Source organism: Triticum dicoccoides, chromosome 2B (genome assembly GCF_002162155.2).
Source record: "Triticum dicoccoides isolate Atlit2015 ecotype Zavitan chromosome 2B, WEW_v2.0, whole genome shotgun sequence".
In the NCBI taxonomy this organism is placed as follows: Eukaryota; Viridiplantae; Streptophyta; class Magnoliopsida; order Poales; family Poaceae; genus Triticum; species Triticum dicoccoides.
The window spans coordinates 432,369,684-432,388,672 of record NC_041383.1 but is presented as its reverse complement, the minus strand read 5'-3'; positions in this window follow the sequence as shown (position 1 = coordinate 432,388,672).

Here is an 18,989-nt window from a genome sequence, read left to right as displayed (position 1 = left end):
AGAGAGGTCGTGCTTTCGGTCTTCCATTCGAGGGATCGTTTGAGGGCATTTCAAGGGATCATCATCAATGGTACAAGGGACTCTGTGGGAGTCCTGGACTAGGGGGTCCTCGGTTGTCCGATCTATTGGATGTGGGCCGAACTGATGGGCCGTCAGATACAAGACATAAGATCAGCCCTCGTGCCCGGTAGGGACTATGGTATGTGTGGATCGCAAGTATAGGTGTACAAATATGATATTCCTTTCTATAAAACTGACTTTGTACAACCCTAGGCCCCTCCGGTGTCTATATAAACCGGAGGGTAGATCGGAGGCAGGATCAGAACATTGTTAGGCTAGCTAATCTAGGGTCCTTTGTACATAGTTACCATTTGTGCTCAGACATACAACTTGGTCCCCCTACCCGAGATCTACCGGTTTTGACACCGACATTGGTGCTTTCATTGAGAGCTCCGCTGTATCATCGACAAAAGGATTGATGGCTCGCTTATTTCATTAACAATAATGCTGCGTCCAAGGAAATCTTTCTCCCTGGCCAGGTCTTCGTGTTCGGTGGCTTTGTGCTTCGTGCCAACTCGATCGGCCGCCTCGAGCAGGTCGATAGTAACGCCCCCGGCCACCAGACCAGGTTTGGATACCTGAACTATGTTGCTGACATCCAAGGAGACCTAGTCTTCGAGGGGTTCATGGCCTCGGCCGCCACTTTGTGTCCCCGTCGAGGAGACTCTTCGGATCCCCTGTTAGATCCCGTCCATGGGTCAACACCCTGATGTCTACTACACAACATTCTTCTTGTAGACGTTGTTGGGCCTCCAAGTGCTGAGGTTTGTAGGACAGTAGCAAATTTCCCTCAAGTGGATGACCTAAGGTTTATCAATCCGTGGGAGGCGTAGGATGAAGATGGTCTCTCTCAAACAACCCTGCAACCAAATAACAAAAAGTCTCTTGTGTCCCCAACACACCCAATACAATGGTAAATTGTACAGGTGCACTAGTTCGGCGAAGAGATGGTGATACAAGTGCAATATGCATGGTAGATATAGGTTTTTGTAATCTAAAAATATAAAAACAGCAAGGTAACTAATGATAAAAGTGAGCGTAAACGGTATTGCAATGGTAGGAAACAAGGCCTAGGGTTCATACTTTCACTAGTGCAAGTTCTCTCAACAATAATAACATAATTGTATCATATAACTATCCCTCAACATGCAACAATGAGTCACTCCAAAGCCACTAATAGCAGAGAACAAACGAAGAGATTATGGTAGGGTACGAAACCACCACTAAGTTATCCTTTCTGTTTTATCTATTCAAGAGTCCGTAGTAAAATAACATGAAGTTATTCTTTCCGTCCAATCTATCATAGAGTTCATACTAGAATAACACCTTAAGACACAAATTAACCAAAACCCTAATGTCACCTAGATACTCCATTGTAACCTCCAGTATCTGTGGGCATGATTATACAATATGCATCACACAATATTAGATTCATCTATTCAACCAACACAAAGTACTTCAAAGAGTGCCCCAAAGTTTCTACCAGAGAGTCAAGACGAAAACGTGTGCCAACCCCTATGCAAAGGTTCATGGGCGGAAGCCGCAAGTTGATCACCAAAACATACATCAAGTGGATCACGTGATATCCCATTGTCACCACAGATAAATACGGCAAGACATACATCAAGTGTTCTCAAATCCTTGAAGACTCAATCCGATAAGATAACTTCAAGAGGAAAACTCAATTCATCACAAGAGAGTAGAGGGGGAAAAACATCATAAGATCCAACTATAATAGCAAATCTCGCGATACATCAAGATCGTGCCATAGAGAGAACACGAGAGAGAGAGAGATCAAACACATAGCTACTGGTACATACCCTCAGCCCTGAGGGTGAACTACTCCCTCCTCTTCATGGAGAGTGCCGGGATGATGAAGATGGCCACCGGTGATGGATTCCCCCTCCGACAGGGTGCCGGAATGGGCTCCCGAGAGGTTTTTGGTGGCTACAGAGGCTTGCGGCGGCGGAACTCCCGATCTATCTTCGTATTCGATGTTTTTAGGGTATATGGGAATATATAGGCGAAAGAAGTCGGTCGAGGGAGCCTCGAGGGGCCCACAAGACAGGGGGGTGCGCCTAGGGGGGTGGGCGTGCCCTCCTATCTCCTAGCCTCCTCGAACCTTCCCTGGCTTGTAATCCAAGTCTCCTAGATCATATCCTTTCCGAAAATCACGCTCCCGAAGGTTTCATTCCGTTTGGACTCCGTTTGATATTCCTATTCTTCGAAATACTGAAACAGGCAATAAAACAACAATATGGGCTGGGCCTCCAGTTAATAGGTTAGTCCCAAAAGTAATATAAAAGTGTATAATAAAGTCCGTAAACATTCAAAATAGATAATAAAATAGCATGAACGCTTCATAAATTATAGATACGTTGGAGACGTATCACACCCATACCTGATACGTCTCCGTCGTATCTATAATTTTTGATTGTTCCATGCCAATATTATTCACTTTCATATACTTTTTGGCAACTTTTTATACTATTTTTGGGACTAACATATTGATCAAGTGCCCAGTGCCAGTTCCTGTCTGTTGCATGTTTTTTTTCGCAGAAACCCAATATCAAACAAAGTCCAAACGGGATAAAAACGGACGGAGATTTTTTTTGGAATATTTATGATTTTCTGGAAGTAAAATCAACGCGAAATGGTGTCCAGGGTGGTCACGAGGTAGGGGGGCGCGCCCTACCCCCCCAGGCGCGCCCCTGACCCTCGTGGTCCACCCGTAAGGCGGTTGACGCTCTCCTTCTGGCGCAAGAAAGCTAATTTTACAAGGAAGATCTGAGCGAAAGATTCACCCCAATCGGAGTTACGGATCTCCGGATATAAAAGAAACGGTGAAGGGGTAGAATCTGCCAACGCAGAGAACGCGGAAACAGAGAGATAGATCCAATCTCGGAGGGGCTCTCGCCCATCCCAAGCCATGGGAGCCAAGGACCAGAGGGGAAACCCTTCTCCCATCTAGGGAGAAGGTCAAGGAAGAAGAAGAAGAAGGGGGGCTCTCTCCCCTTGCTTCCGGTGGCGCCGGAACGCCGCCGGGGGCCATCATCATCACCGCGATCTTCACCAACTCCTCCGCCATCTTCACCAACATATCCATCACCTTCCCCCTTCTATATCCAGCGGTCCACTCTCCCGCATCCCGCTGTACCCTCTACTTGAAGATGGTGCTTTATGCTTCATATTATTATCCAATGATGTGTTGCCATCCTATGATGTCTGAGTAGATTTTTGTTGTCCTATCGGTGATTGATGAATTGCTATGATTGGTTTGAGTTGCATGTTTTATTATTGGTGCTGTCCTATTGTTCCCTCCGTGTCGCGCAAGCGTGAGGTATTCCCGCTGTAGGGTTTGCACTATGTTTATGATTTGCTTATGGTGGGTGGCGTGAGTGACAGAAGCACAGACCCGAGTAAGTAGGTCGTTTGCGTATGGGATAAAGGGGACTTGATGCTTTAATGCTATGGTTGGGTTTTACCTTAATGAATCTTTAGTAGTTGCGGATGCTTGCTAGAGTTCCAATCATAAGTGCATATGATCCAAGTAGAGAAAGTATGTTAGCTTATGCCTCTCCCTCAAATAGAATTGCAATAGTGATTACCGGTCTAGTAACGTAGTCAATTGCTTAGGGACAATTCCACAACTCCTACCACCACTTTTCCACACTCTCTATATTTACTTTGTTGCATCTTTATCGTAACAGCCCCTAGTTTATATTTACATACTCTTTATTATCTTGCAAACCTATCCTATCACACCTACAAAGTACTTCTAGTTTCATACTTGTTCTATGTAAAGCGAACGTCAAGCGTGCGTAGAGTTGTATCGGTGGTTGATAGAACTTGAGGGAATATTTATTCTACCTTTAGCTCCTCGTTGGGTTCGACACTCTTACTTATCGAAAACTGTTGCGATCCCCTATACTTGTGGGTTATCAAGACCTTTTTCTGGCGCCGTTGCCGGGGAGTCATAGCGTGGGGTGAATATTCTCGTGTGTGCTTGTTTGCTTTATCACTAAGTAATTTTTATTTGCTGTTCTAAGTTGTTCTCTATCTTTAGTTATGGATATGGAACGCAAAATACAAAAAAAATTAGCTGTACTTGCTACTCATGAGGATGGGGAACCTCCTAAAACCCTAGATGCTGGTTATATGAAAGATATTATGTACTACTTTAAGAATCCTGAGAAAACCCCATTCAACTATGTAATGGGAGTAACGTTGGTTCAACGTGAATACTTTAGGGATTATCGCTTGACACAAAAAGGGAAACTATTATGGAATCAAATTCATATATTGAAGTGGTATGCTTGGCAACTATGCGTGGAATATGATTATACTTGTTGCTCTAGGATGAATTCTCCGCACCTTCCCTTTTCATGCAAATTTAATGATAATAAAACCTTAGCTTCTTATGCTAATGGTATATATGATTACTATGATGTGGAACAAATAGAAGAATTTGTTGCTTTTATGGGTGCTTATGAAATTGAAGCTATGTGTAAAGAGTTTGAGGATTTTGATGATGCTGTTTATAGATCTGAAAATTTAGCTATCCTCAAATATTGTTATGAGAATTATAAATACAATTATAAAATTAATGCACTTATTAAGAAAGTCTCCGCTGTCTAAGAAGAGACTAATATTTTGCAGGAATCTATGGAAGAAGAAATTGATGAAACTATGAGCTCATTGGATGAAAAAGATGAGGAGGAGAGCGAAGAACAAGAGGAGGAAGAGCGGATTGATCACCCGTGCCCACCTTCTAATGAGAGTAACTCTTCAACTCATACATTGTTTAATTCCCCTTTGTGCTTACCGAAGGATGACTGCTATGATGATTGCTATGATCCCATTGATTCTCTTGAAATATCCCTTTTTGCTGATGCTTGCTATGATTTTGGCCAAGATGCCAATATGAATTATGCTTATGGAGATGAACTTGCTATAGTTCCTTATGTTAAACATGAAATTGTTGCTATTGCACCCACGCATGATAGTCCTATTATCTTTTTGAATTCTCCAAACTACACTATATCGGAGAAGCTTGCACTTATTAAGGATTATATTGATGGGTTGCCTTTTACCGTTGCACATGATGATTTTGATAGATATAATATGCATGTGCTTGCTGCTCCTACTTGCAATTATTATGAGAGAGGAACTATGTCTCCACCTCTCTATATTTCCATCACGATAGAATTGTAAGAAACTGCTTATACTATGCATTGGCCTTTACTATATGTGCATGAATTGTTCTCTTATGACATGCCGATGCATAGGAAGAGAGTTAGACTTCGTTGTTGCATGATATATGTTACTTTGTGCTCACTACTAAATTACAAATCATTGTTAATTAAAATTGACTTTGATATACCTTGGGATCCGGGTGGATTCATTACTTGAGCACTAAATGCCTAGCTTAATGGCTTTAAAGAAAGCGCTGCCAGGGAGACAACCCGGAAGTTTTAGAGAGTCATTTATTTCTGTTGAGTGCTTTCATATAGTTTAAAAACAACAAAAATAAAGAGGGGAACCTAAAAACTTTTCAAAAAGGAAAGTGAAAGTGAGAAAGACAAGCATTGTTGAAGTGGGAGCTAGCCTTGAACTTTGTTCATGCTCACGGAAACTTTGTGAATCTTAATTACAGAAACTTTTCAACAAAAATAATTATCCCCTTGTACAATTCCATTGTATTATAAAAATAATGTGCTAAGGTTTGCCTTTAGGATGTTTACAATGCTTGTTGGTTTGTACGGCGCAGGACAGAAACTTTGGCTGTAGTACGCGATTTTACATTTTTAACTGGAACGTCAAATGGTTCTGATTCCTTTTGCACTGTCTTTCTGTACAACTTGTTTATTTTTCCTAATTTTGGTAGAATTTTTGGGGTACAGAAGTATGGTGGATGTCCAGATTGCTACAGACTGTTCTATTTTAGACAGATTCTGTTTTTGATGCATAGTTTGCTTGTTTTGATGAAACTATCAATTTATATCAGTGGATTAAACCATGAAAAAGTTATATTACAGTAGACATAATGCAAAAACAAAATATGAATTGGTTTGCTACAGTACTTAGAGTGGTGATTTGCTTTATTATACTAACGGATCTTACCGAGTTTTCTGTTGAAGTTTTGTGTGGATGTAGTGTCTAATTGAGGATGTTTCGGTGTGAGAAGAAGGAAGAGAGGCAAGAGCTCAAGCTTGGGGATGCCCGAGGCACCCCAAGTAAATATTCAAGGAGACTCAAGCGTCTAAGTTTGGGGATGCTGGGGAGGCAGCCCCTCTTTCTTCAACAAGTATCGGTATGTTTTCGAATTCGTTTCGTTCATGCATTATGTGCAAGTCTTGGAGCGTCTTTTGCAATTAGGTTTTTATTTTTATTTTATGCACCATGCTGGTATGAGATAGTCCTTCGTTGATTTATAGAATGCTCATTGCACTTCACTTATATCTTTTGAGTATGACTTTGTAGAATGCTCTTTTGCTTCACTTATACTTGTTAGAGCGTGGGCATATCTTTTGTAGCAAGAATTAAACTCTCTTGCTTCACTTATATCTATTTAGAGAGATGACAGGAATTTTTCATTCACATGGTTAGTCATAAAATCCTACATAAACTTGTAGATCGCGGAATATGATATGTTTGATTCCTTGCAATAGTTTTGCGATATAAAGATGGTGATATTAGAGTCATGCTAGTGAGTGGTTGTGGATTGTAGAGACACTTGTGTTGAGGTTTGCAAGTCCCATAGCATGCACGTATGGTAACCGTTGTGTGACAAATTTGAAGCATGGGGTGTTTCTTTGATTGTCTTCCTTATGAGTGGCGGTCAGGGACGAGCGATGGTCTTTTCCTACCAATCTATCCCCCTATGGGAATGCGTAGTAGTACTTTGCTTTGAGGGCTAACAAAATTTTGCAATAAGTATATGAGTTCTTTATGACTAATGTGAGTACATGGATTATACGCACTCTCACCCTTCCATCATTGCTAGCCTCTTCGGTACCGTGCATTGCCCTTTTTCATCTCGAGAGTCGGTGCAAACTTCGCCGGTGCATCCAAACCCCGTGATACGATACGCTCTGTCACACATAAACCTCCTTATATCTTCCTCAAAACAACCACCATACCTACCTATCATGGCATTTCCATAGCCATTCCGAGATATATTGCCATGCAACTTCCATCATCATCATATACATGACTTGAGCATTCATTGTCATATTGCTTTGCATGATCGTAAGATAGCTAGCATGATGTTTTCATGGCTTGTCCATTTTTTGATGTCATTGCTATGCTAGATCATTGCACATCCCGGTACACCGCCGGAAGCATTCATATAGATTCATATCCTTGTTCCACTGTCGAGTTGTAATATCGAGTTGTAAGTAAATAAAAGTGTGATGGTCATCATTATAGAACATTGCCCCCCAAAAAAGAAGGAAAGGCCAAAGAAGCCTAAATAAAAAAGGGGGCCAAAGAAGGCCACCAAAAAAAGAGAAAGAAAAGGGGCAATGTTACTATCTCTTTTTCCACACTTGTGCTTCAAAGTAGCAACATGTTCTTCATGTAGTGAGTCTCATATCTTGTGCTTCAAAGTAGCACCATGTTCTTCATATAGATTGCTCCTATGTTGTCACTTTCATATACTAGTGGGAATTTTCATTATAGAACTTGGCTTGTATATTCCAACGATGGGCTTCCTCAAATGCCCTAGGTCTTCATGAGCAAGCAAGTTGGATGCACACCCACTTAGTTTCTCTTGTTAAGCTTTCATACACTTATAGCTCTTAGTGCATCCGTTGCATGGCAATCCCTACTCCTCACATTGATATCTATCAATGGGCATCTCCATAGCCCGTTGATACGCCTAGTTGATGTGAGACTTTCTCCACCTAACCTCCATCATTATATTCTATTCCACCTATAGTGCTATATCCATGGCTTGCGCTCATATATTGCGTAAGGGTTGAAAAAGCTGAAGCGCGTTAAAAAGTATGAACCAATTGCTCGGCTTGTCATCGGGGTTGTGCATGATGGGGGCATTTTGTGTGACGAAAATGAAGCATGGCCAAACTATATGATTTTGTAGGGATAAGCTTGCTTTTGCCTTGTTGTTTTGAAAAGACATTATTGCTTTATTGGTACGCTCGAAGTATTATTGTTTTTATGTCAAATGATAGACTATTGTTTTGAATCCCTCGTGTCTTAATATTCATGCCATGATTAGACATATGATCAAGATTATGCTAGGTAGCATTCCACATCAAAAATTATTCTTTTTTTATCATTCACCTACTCGAGGACGAGCAGGAATTAAGCTTGGGGATGCTGATATGTCTCCGTCGTATCTATAATTTTTGATTGTTCCATGCCAATATTATTCACTTTCATATACTTTTTGGCAACTTTTTATACTATTTTTGGGACTAACATATTGATCCAGTGCCCAGTGCCAGTTCCTGTCTGTTGCATGTTTTTTGTTTCGCAGAAACCCAATATTAAACGGAGTCCAAACGGGATAAAAACGTACGGAGTTTTTTTGGAATATTTATGATTTTCTGGAAGTAAAATCAACGTGAAACGGTGTCCAGGGTGGTCACGAGGTAGGGGGGCGCGTCCTACCCCCCAGGCGCGCCCCTGACCCTCGTGGTCCACCCATAAGGCGGTTGACGCTCTCCTTCAGGCGCAAGAAATATAATTTTACAAGTAAGATCTGAGCGAAAGATTCACCCCAATCGGAGTTACGGATCTCCGGATATAAAAGAAACGGTGAATGGGGTAGAATCTGCCAACGCAGAGAACGCAGAAACAGAGAGATATATCCAATCTCGGAGGGGCTCTTGCCCCTCACAAGCCATGGGAGCCAAGGACCAGAGGGGAAACCCTTCTCCCATCTAGGGAGAAGGTCAAGGAAGAAGAAGAATAAGGGGGGCTCTCTCCCCCTTGCTTCCGGTGGCGCCAGAACGCCGCCGGGGGCCATCATCATCACCGCGATCTTCACCAACACCTCCACCATCTTCACCAACATCTCCATCACCTTCCCCCTTCTATATCCAGCGGTCCACTCTCCTGCATCCCGCTGTACCCTCTACTTGAACATGGTGCTTTATGCTTCATATTATTATCCAATGATGTGTTGCCATCCTATGATGTCTGAGTAGATTTTTGTTGTCCTATCGATGATTGATGAATTGCTATGATTGGTTTGAGTTGCATGTTTTATTATTGGTGCTGTCCTATTGTGCCCTCCGTGTCGCGCAAGCATGAGGGATTCCCATTGTAGGGTTTGCAATATGTTTATGATTTGCTTATGGTGGGTGGCGTGAGTGACAGAAGCACAAACCCGAGTAAGTAGGTTGTTTGCATATGGGATAAAGGGGACTTGATGCTTTAATGCTATGGTTGGGTTTTACCTTAATGAATCTTTAGTAATTGCGGATGCTTGCTAGAGTTCCAATCATAAGTGCATATGATCTAAGTAGAGAAAGTATGTTAGCTTATGCCTCTCCCTCAAATAGAATTGCAATAGTGATTACCGGTCTAGTAACGTAGTCAATTGCTTAGGGACAATTCCACAACTCCTACCACCACTTTTCCGCACTCGCTATATTTACTTTGTTGCATCTTTATCTTAACAACCCCTAGTTTATATTTACGTACTCTTTATTATCTTGCAAACCTATCCTATCACACCTACAAAGTACTTCTAGATTCATACTTGTTCTAGGTAAAGCGAACGTCAAGCGTGCGTAGAGTTGTATCGGTGGTCGATAGAACTTGAGGGAATATTTATTCTACCTTTAGCTCCTCGTTGGGTTTGACACTCTTACTTATCGAAAACTGTTGCAATCCCCTATACTTGTGGGTTATCAAGAATACCCACCTCGGCCTTAGATTCAGGACTGGTCTCATCAACCGATGACGGGGGCGTCAACCCCGCCGGACTTCTTCCCCTTGTGGAACTCCCGACCGAAGACCCAGATGGAATCTTAGACTTGGCTCTGGGAAACCATCCCGAACTGTCGAGGTCTGCACTCACCGGCTCCGATCAAGCGTCCCATGCCAAACTTAGCCCAGCAGATCCAAAGTTTCCGGTCCCGCTTCCGCTCTTAGATGAAGCATTGGGGTTGATGCAGTCTCTCGCCATCATGGAGGCCTTACCTCCGAACTGTACCCAGCTTGGACTAGGGGCTGAGAGCAGGGAGTTTTATGCCCCACCCACCACCCAATTAATAGCCACTGTCGAGGACTTAACGGACATGTTGGATTATGCATCCGAAGACATCAACGGCATGTACAACGATGCCGACGCCGAACCAAGCCAAGCCCCACCCGTCACGGGGCGTTGGACGGCCACCTCAACCTACACGTGTACATGGTGGACACTCTAGATAAAAAGAACGACGAGGAAGACCCGAGCCCATATGAGGACAAACCCGTCGATAAACCACCAAAGCGCCGACGCCGGCGGCGCCGCTCACGATCGCGTCGGGCGAAGGACAACAATACCGGCACCAGAGATAATGAGACTCCGCACAATGCGGAAGATCCCGAATACCCCGTCGAGACCACATCCGAACAGGACAAAAAGGAAGAGGGTGAATATAGTCCCGAACACGCTGATCAAGATTCATAAGACAACAACTATATGCCAGAAACCGGAGAGGAGGTTAGCCTTGGCGATGAAGATTTTATCGTCCCAGAGGAACCCTGATACGTCTCCAATGTATCTATAATTTTTGATTGTTCCATGCTATTATATTACCTGTTTTTGATGTTTAATGGGATTTACTAAGAACTTATATATTATTTTTGGGACTAACCTATTAACTGGAGGCCCAGCCCAAATTGCTGTTTTTTTGCCTATTTCAGTGTTTCACAGAAAAGGAATATCAAATGGAGTCCAATGAAACCTTCGGGAGAGTTATTTTTGGAACAAACACAATCCAGGAGACTTGGAGTGGACGCCAAGAAAGAAACGAGGCGGCCACTAGGCAGGGAGGCGCGCCCCCCCACCCTCGTGGGCCCCTCGTGGCTCCCCTGACCGACTTCCTTCGCCTATATATACTCATATACCCTGAAAACATCCAGGAGCACCATAGATCGGGATTTTCGCCGCCGCAACCTTTGTAGCTACCAAAAACCAATCAGAACCCTGTTCCGGCACCCTGCCGGAGGGGGAATCCCTATCCGGTGGCCATCCTCATCATCTCGGCGCTCTCCATGACAAGGAGGGAGTAGTTCACCCTCGGGGCTTAGGGTATGTACCAGTAGCTATGTGTTTGATCTCTCTCTCTCTCTTGTGTTCTTGAGATGGTACGATCTCGATGTATCACGAGCTTTGCTATTATAGTTGGATCTTATGATGTTTCACCCCCTCTACTCTCTTGTAATGGATTGAGTTTTCCCTTTGAAGTTATCTTATCGGATTGAGTCTTTAAGGATTTGAGAACACTTGATGTATGTCTTGCGTGGAATACCCGTGGTGATAATGGGGTATTCTATTGATTCACTTGATGTATGTTTTGGTGATCAACTTGCAGGTTCCGTGACCTTGGGAATCTATGCATAGGGGTTGGCACACGTTTTCGTCTTGACTCTCCGGTAGAAACTTTGGGGCACTCTTTGAAGTACTTTGTGTTGGTTGAATAGATGAATCTGAGATTGTGTGATGCATATCGTATAATCATACCCACGGATACTTGAGGTGACATTGGAGTATCTAGGTGACATTAGGGTTTTGGTTGATTTGTGTCTTAAGGTGTTATTCTAGTATGACCTCTAGGATAGATCGAACGGAAAGAATAGCTTCATGTTATTTTACTACGGACTCTTGAATAGATCGATCAGAAAAAATAACTTTGAGGTGGTTTCGTACCCTACAATAATCTCTTCGTTTGTTCTCCGCTATTAGTGACTTTGGAGTGACTCTTTGTTGCATGTTGAGGGATAGTTATATGATCCAATTATGTTATTATTGTTGAGAGAACTTGCACTAGTGAAAGTATGAACCCTAGGCCTTGTTTCCTAGCATTGCAATACCGTTTGCGCTCACTTTTACCACTTGTTACCTTGCTGTTTTTATATTTTCAGATTACAAATACTCATATCTACCATCCATATTGCACTTGTATCACCATATCTTCGCCAAACTAGTGCACCTATACAATTCACCATTGTATTAGGTGTGTTGGGGACACAAGAGACTCTTTGTTATTTGGTTGTAGGATTGTTTGAGAGAGACCATCTTCATCCTATGCCTCCCACGGATTGATAAACCTTAGGTCATCCACTTGAGGGAAATTTGCTACTGTCCTACAAACCTCTACACTTGGAGGCCGAACAATGTCTACAAGAAGAAGGTTGTGTAGTAGACATCAAACCCCTCGATCAAGAACGCTTCAAGCGACAACTCATTGCTACAGCCCGGAGCCTGAAGAAGAAGCAGCAGTAGCTCAAAGCCAAGCAAGATAAGCTGAATGAAAGGTGGACTAAGGTCTTGGACGCTGAGGAATACGGCCACAAGCGACCTGTTACCCTAAGCACAAGCTGCTGCCACAATTCGACGATGAAGCCCTTGAGCCAATACCGTCGAAGTATAATCAGGCAGACCAACCAGACCGACCACCACGTGGGCGGGATAAAACGACATATCAAGCCGAACACCAACCCGCACCCCCTCGCCGAAGAGGCAGGGAGACGACAGCCACGGGATACACGTACGACTTGCAACATGACCTAGCCAATAAAGCTGGTCAGACTAGATCAATCTATGGATCAAGGGGCCGTGCCCCGGCGCGAGACAATGTCTATGAAGCCCGACGTGACGACCGTTACTATGTCCGGGATTAGAACTGAACTCAGATGTCAGCCGATCTCCGCCGCGACATTGCGCTATATAGAGGGGCTGCACACCCCCTATGCTTCACCGATGAGGTCATGGAACATCAATTTCTGGAAGGGTTTAAACCCGTAAACATCGAACAGTACGATGGAACGACGGATACGGCCATCTGGATTGAAGATTTTCTTCTCCACATTCACATGGCTCGAGGAGACGATCCCCACTCCATTAAATATCTTCCTCTAAAGCTAAAAGGACCAGCATGACACTGGCTAAACAGCCTCCCAGAAAACTCCATTGGAACCTGGGAAGACTTGTAAGATGCTTTTCGGGCCAACTTTCAGGGCACTTATGTCCGGCCACCGGATGCTGATGACTTGAGTCACATAATTCAGCAGCCAGGCGAATCAGCCCGCAAATTTGGGAATCGGTTCTTAACTAAAAAGAACCAGATCATAGACTGTCCGGACGCCGAAGCCTTAGCTGCCTTTAAACACAACGTCCGTGACGAATGGCTCGCCCGACACCTTGGGCAGGAAAAGCCGAAGACCATGGCAGCCTTAACGACACTCATGACCCGCTTCTGCGCAGGCGAAGACAACTGGTTGGCTCGTAGAAGCAATAGCTCAGGTGACCCCGGCACTTCTGAGGTGTGGGACGGCAATGGTAAACCCCGCCTCAATAAAACAAAGTCGAAACAACAACAACGACGATAACGCAGACGATACGGTAGTTAATGCCGGATTCAGCGGCCCTAAGTCTGGTCAGCGGAAGGAACCTTTCAAAGGAAACAAGGACGGACCATCCAGCTTGGATAGAATCCTCGAGAGGCCCTGTCAGATTCATGGTACACCCAATAAGCCTGTGAACCACACCAACAGGAATTGTTGGGTTTTCAAACAGGTCGGTAAAATAAATATCGAACACAAGGGAAAAGGGCCTCCAAGCGAGGAGGATGATGAGCCCCGTCAGTCGAACACCGGGGGTCAGAAGCAATTTCCCCCTGAGGTGAAAACAATGAACATGATATATGTCACTCATATCCCCAAAAGGGAGTGCAAGCATGCACTACGGGACATCTATGTTGTAGAGCCTGTCGCCCCCAAGTTTAATCCATGGTCAGCCTGTCCGATCACATTTGATCGTAGGGATCACCTAACCAGTATCCGTCATGGGGGTTCGGCCGCCCTGGTTCTTGATCCAATTATTGACAGATACCACCTCACTAGAGTCCTTATGGACTGAGGAAGCAATCTTAACTTGATTTATCAAGATACCGTCCACAAGTTGGGCATTGACCCATCATGAATCAAGCATAGTAACACTACCTTTAAAGGTGTGATACTAGGAGTGGAGGCCCATTGTACGGGCTCAATTACACTGGAAGTAGTATTCGGCTCCCCATACAACTTTTGCAGTGAGGAGTTAATCTTCGACATCGTCCCTTTCCGTAGTGGCTATCATGCACTTCTCATACGAACTGCTTTCGCCCGCTTCAGTGCAATCCCGCATTACGCTTACTTGAAGCTTAAGATGCCCGGACCCCGTGGTGATATCACAGTCAATGGTAACATGGAGCGCTCCCTCCTTACTAAAGAGCACACTGCGGCCCTTGTAGCCGAAGTATATGGTGGCCTTATCAAGCCAAACAGTTCACCGGCCAATAAAGCCAATGGCATATCCAAACGAGTCCGGTCCGCGCATAATAGCGATAAGTCAACGGATCTGGACCTTGATTAACAGTTTGGCCTCCGCCGATCGCCCCACCAGGCTGCGGCTTATGTACCGTGCATACATAGTTACGCACTAAAAGTACCTTGGGTGGCGCCGGAGGCACACTGCGGAAAAGGTCCATTGCACGGCTTGACCATAGTTGGACCGCATATATCTTTTCCTTTTAACGTAGGTTCATCAAGAGCCCTACTTACGAGATGGTTGTCGCAGGAGGTCCTTTTAAGGCTGGCGCGTCCCAACCATCAAATACTCCTCTCGAAGGACTTACTACTAAGGAGAAAAGGCGCAGACGTGCGGCAGGGCATCATTGGAGTTTCTTTTCCGAACTATGATTTTTAGGCCCTGGGTTCTCTCTGGGCATGTAATATGACCTTAATATTGAACGACATTGCATGTCATCGACGTATCAATAAAGATATAAAGGACGCAGATGATTATCACCTTCTTGGTTGGGTCTTGGGTTTTTCCTTATCATTTGTGCTCCCCCTTACGTTCGATTGACATATGCGGTTCGACACAGTCTTCATACCAGAGGTTGTATTTGGCCCCGCAAAATTCTTAAGTCCGAACACCTATAGGGAACTCTTCGGCGTCTTGGATATGGCATTATGTGCATAAGCTTCGAGTCATGTCTTTGGTCTATAGTTGGGTTGCTAGGCTACTGTGTTTGCCACATTACGTTCTGCAAGTTTGGCTAAGGTAGTAAAGGGAGAACTACTGCGATTGTATTTTTGGTTCGTTCGGTTAAGTACCTCAGTAGAGAAAGCCGCAAACTGACTGTCATGATGGGCGAGAGCGGGTCAGCGATCCGGTGACTTAGTGTTATACTACGGATCGTTCGCAATTTATGTCGTGTTATACGAGGGGCTGGATTTTTGACCAGCCGCGTTGCAAAGGCACCGCACTCCGGATTGCCGTTCATGCAACAAGGGGCTAGTACTTAGCACCACCAATGGACTCTTATGGATAAGTGAAAGAACTAAAGCCGCATAGTCTGATTGCCTAGTTCACTCTGCAAGACGCCTCCTACATCGGACCAAGACGTTGGATTAAGTGTTGTCATGCATTCCTGAACACCCCTATAATATTTATGTGGGGGCTGAAGCCGACGACTGGTAAACTTTCACACATATAAACGGCCAAATAGGAGGATAAACTAATCATAAAAGGCATAACCATTTTTACATCATGAGTTCATTACACGACTCTTACAGAACCAGACTCAACTATTCAAGTATGACGTCCTTTGAGCACTGGCTCTCTACAATGCGGGCTCCTTCAAGGACCTCGTCAAAGTACCTCTCCGGCCGTCGGTGCTCCTTGCCTTCAGGTGGCCCTGTGGTGGCAATCTCGGTGGCCTTCATCTTCACCCATTGCACCTTGATGCGGGCGAAGGACATCCGGGCACCTTCTATGCAGGACAACCGCTTGAGGGTGTCGATCCGAGGAAGCGCATCCACCAGCCGCTTCACGAGACCGAAGTGGCTGCTAGGTATGGCCTCGGCCGGCCATAGATGGACTATCACATCCTTCATGGGCAGTCCGGCCACCCTATGCAGCTCGGACATCTGCTTCAGCTGGTCACTCAGGGGCACTGGAAGTTCGGGCGCAAGCTACTGCGACCAGAACAACTTCTCCGTCGAGCTCCCCTCTTCCGCTCGGAAGAATGCGGTGGCATCCGCAATACTCCTCGGAAGATAGGCAAAGGCGCTTGGAGAACTCCAAACTCTGGTCAGCAAAATATATCTCTTAGTAGTATATCTACTCTGCGTGATAAAGGCCTTACCAGCCACAATCTGCCTCACCTCTTGGATCTCCTGGAGAGCGCCCTAGGCATCAACCCGGGCTTCCTTCAGGCTCTCAAGAGCATTAGTGAGCTCGGAGGCCTGCTCCGAACTCTTCTGCTCCAAGGACTCGCACCATGCGATGGCATCCTTGAGCTCCTACTCGACCTTCCCCACCCGCGCCTCGTGTTTTTGGCGGGTAGTTTGCTCCTCCTCTAAAGCCTTGGCCACTTTGTCCGCGGCCGCCTTGCTCACCCCCACCTCCTTTTTGGCTTCGTCGAGGGCGCTCTTGAGGGACTCGACCTCGGCTGCACCAACTGTGAGTGTTTTACAACATTTTCAGTCAGTTTACACGACTAAATATAGATATCATTCTAGGGTATGAAATACTTTCACATACCTTGGGTTTCATTAAACTGCTTGTTGATGCGGCCGAGTTCCTCATCGGATAGTTGAAGCTTCCGATTGAGCTCGGCTATCTCTGCGGCCTGGGCAGTAGCCGCCAAAATCGAAGCCTGTCCAACAATATATACAACATGTTATGAACTTGTTTTAGATCCTCTGCCCGGATTGTCCTAATCTAGACACAATCGAAGGGGCTACTGTCTACACATGGGTTTCGCCTAACACATATATGTGTACAAAAAAATAAAACTAGTAAAGAATATTACTTCGCTTACCTCAAAGCCTATCAATTAGATGTTGAAGGCTTCGGTCGGTTCGCTCTTCCCGGACCGAACCTTTTCCATAACCACACCCATCAGGGTGCGGTGCTCCTCCACAATAGAGGCATGTTGCAGTGCCTCCCACATAGTGTCAGCGGCCTCCGAATTAACAAAGGCCGCCGACGGAGCTCCTGCTCCTCCCCCTCTTTTGAAGGGGGATGTTGGTCCAAACCCGGAGCCGTACTGGACTCTGGGACGGTGTTCGGTGGAAGCCCGGACTATTGAAGCCCCCCACCCTCGATGGTCATGGGGGTCGTTGTGCCCCGCTCTACGGCTTCCGTGGTGTTGTCCTCGGGTGCCTTCTGGACAGTCTCGTCCGCCCCTCCCCGGCTAGGAGATGGCCTTTGGGATGACACCTCGATGTCCTCCATGGCAGGGGGAGGCGCGAGATGGCTCATCACTCTCCGCCTCTCTAGGGGCTAGAGAGTTTCCTTCTGAATTGGAAGGAACCGGGATCTCGCGCGGAGGGCTGGAAAGCATAAAAGAGTTGGGAATGACAAAGGCAGATTAAAGTGATAATTGAACGAGTAAGTTTCTGACACTTACGTTTCGGCCAGGGGCTTCTCCCTTTGGACCCTCTCCTGGCTGTGTTCGGACTCTGACTCCGAACTGTCCGAGAGGACCACCCGCCCCTTCTTCGGCGTCACCCCCTCCAGGTTCTCGAAGGCTGTCCTTTTTCCCCTCCTCGTCTTGAGGGGGGAGTTGCTCTCCGCCTCCTTGTCATCCTCCTCCTCCTCTTCTTCGTCCTCATCTTCCTCGTGGAAGGAGACGGGCTCGGTCTCTCTGGACATAGTTTCCGGAGGCCCTTTACGGCGGGGCCCGTCCTTGGGCCCCTTGCTCTTCTTCTTGGCTTTCTTCTCTGATGCCTTATAGGGTGCTGGAACCAGCATCTCCGCTAGCGCAGGAGTGACTGGATCTTCAGATAACGGAGCCAGACTCTTGATCCGCTCCGACTTCTTAGTCCAACCCTGTAACAAAAAGATGGGCTGATGAGTTCGGTATAGATCGAATATATGAATATGAACTAAGTATGTCTTCGGAAATATCGAATACTTACCGGAGAGGCTGGATTCGTGGCATTGAGGCTGACGTCTTCGGTCTCCATAGGCTAGCTCTTCTGCACCTTGAAGAGCAGCTTCCACATTCCCTCATGCGTGGTGCCGAGGAAATGTTGTAGAGTCCGCGGCTCCTCCGGCTTGAATTCCCACATGGGGGAATCCCGACGCTGGCAGGAGAGAATGCGGCGGAAGAGCACAATTTGAATCACGTTGGTTAGGCCAACGTTCTTCCCTAGCATGTTGGTGATGCGCATTTGCAGTGCTTGCACCTCCGTCTGGGACCCCCAGGCGTGGCCCTTTGCGTTCCAGGAGGTGAGCCTCATGGGGGGTCCGGACCTGAACTCCGGAATCGCCGCCCACTTAGTGCGGCGTGGCTCCGTGATGTAGAACCACTCCTGCTGCCAGATCTTCATGGTCTCCAAAAAGGCCCCCTTGGGCCAGGTGGTGTTCGGCAGCTTGCTGATCATGGCTTCACCATAGTCCGCGTGCTCCTCGTCGACCACCTTCGGCTTCACGTTGAAGACCTTGAGCCATAGGCCGAAGTGTGGGTGGACGTGAAGGAGAGCCTCGCACATGACGATGAACGCCGAGATGTAAGGAAGGAGTTCAGGGCTAGATCATGGAAATCTAGCCCGTAGTAGTACATGAGTCCACGAACGAGCGGGTGGAGTGGAAAGCCTAACCCTCTAAGGAAGTGAGGAAGGAAGACGACCCGTTCGCTAGGCTCCGGAGTGGGGATAACTTGACCTTCGGGGGGAAGCCTATGCTT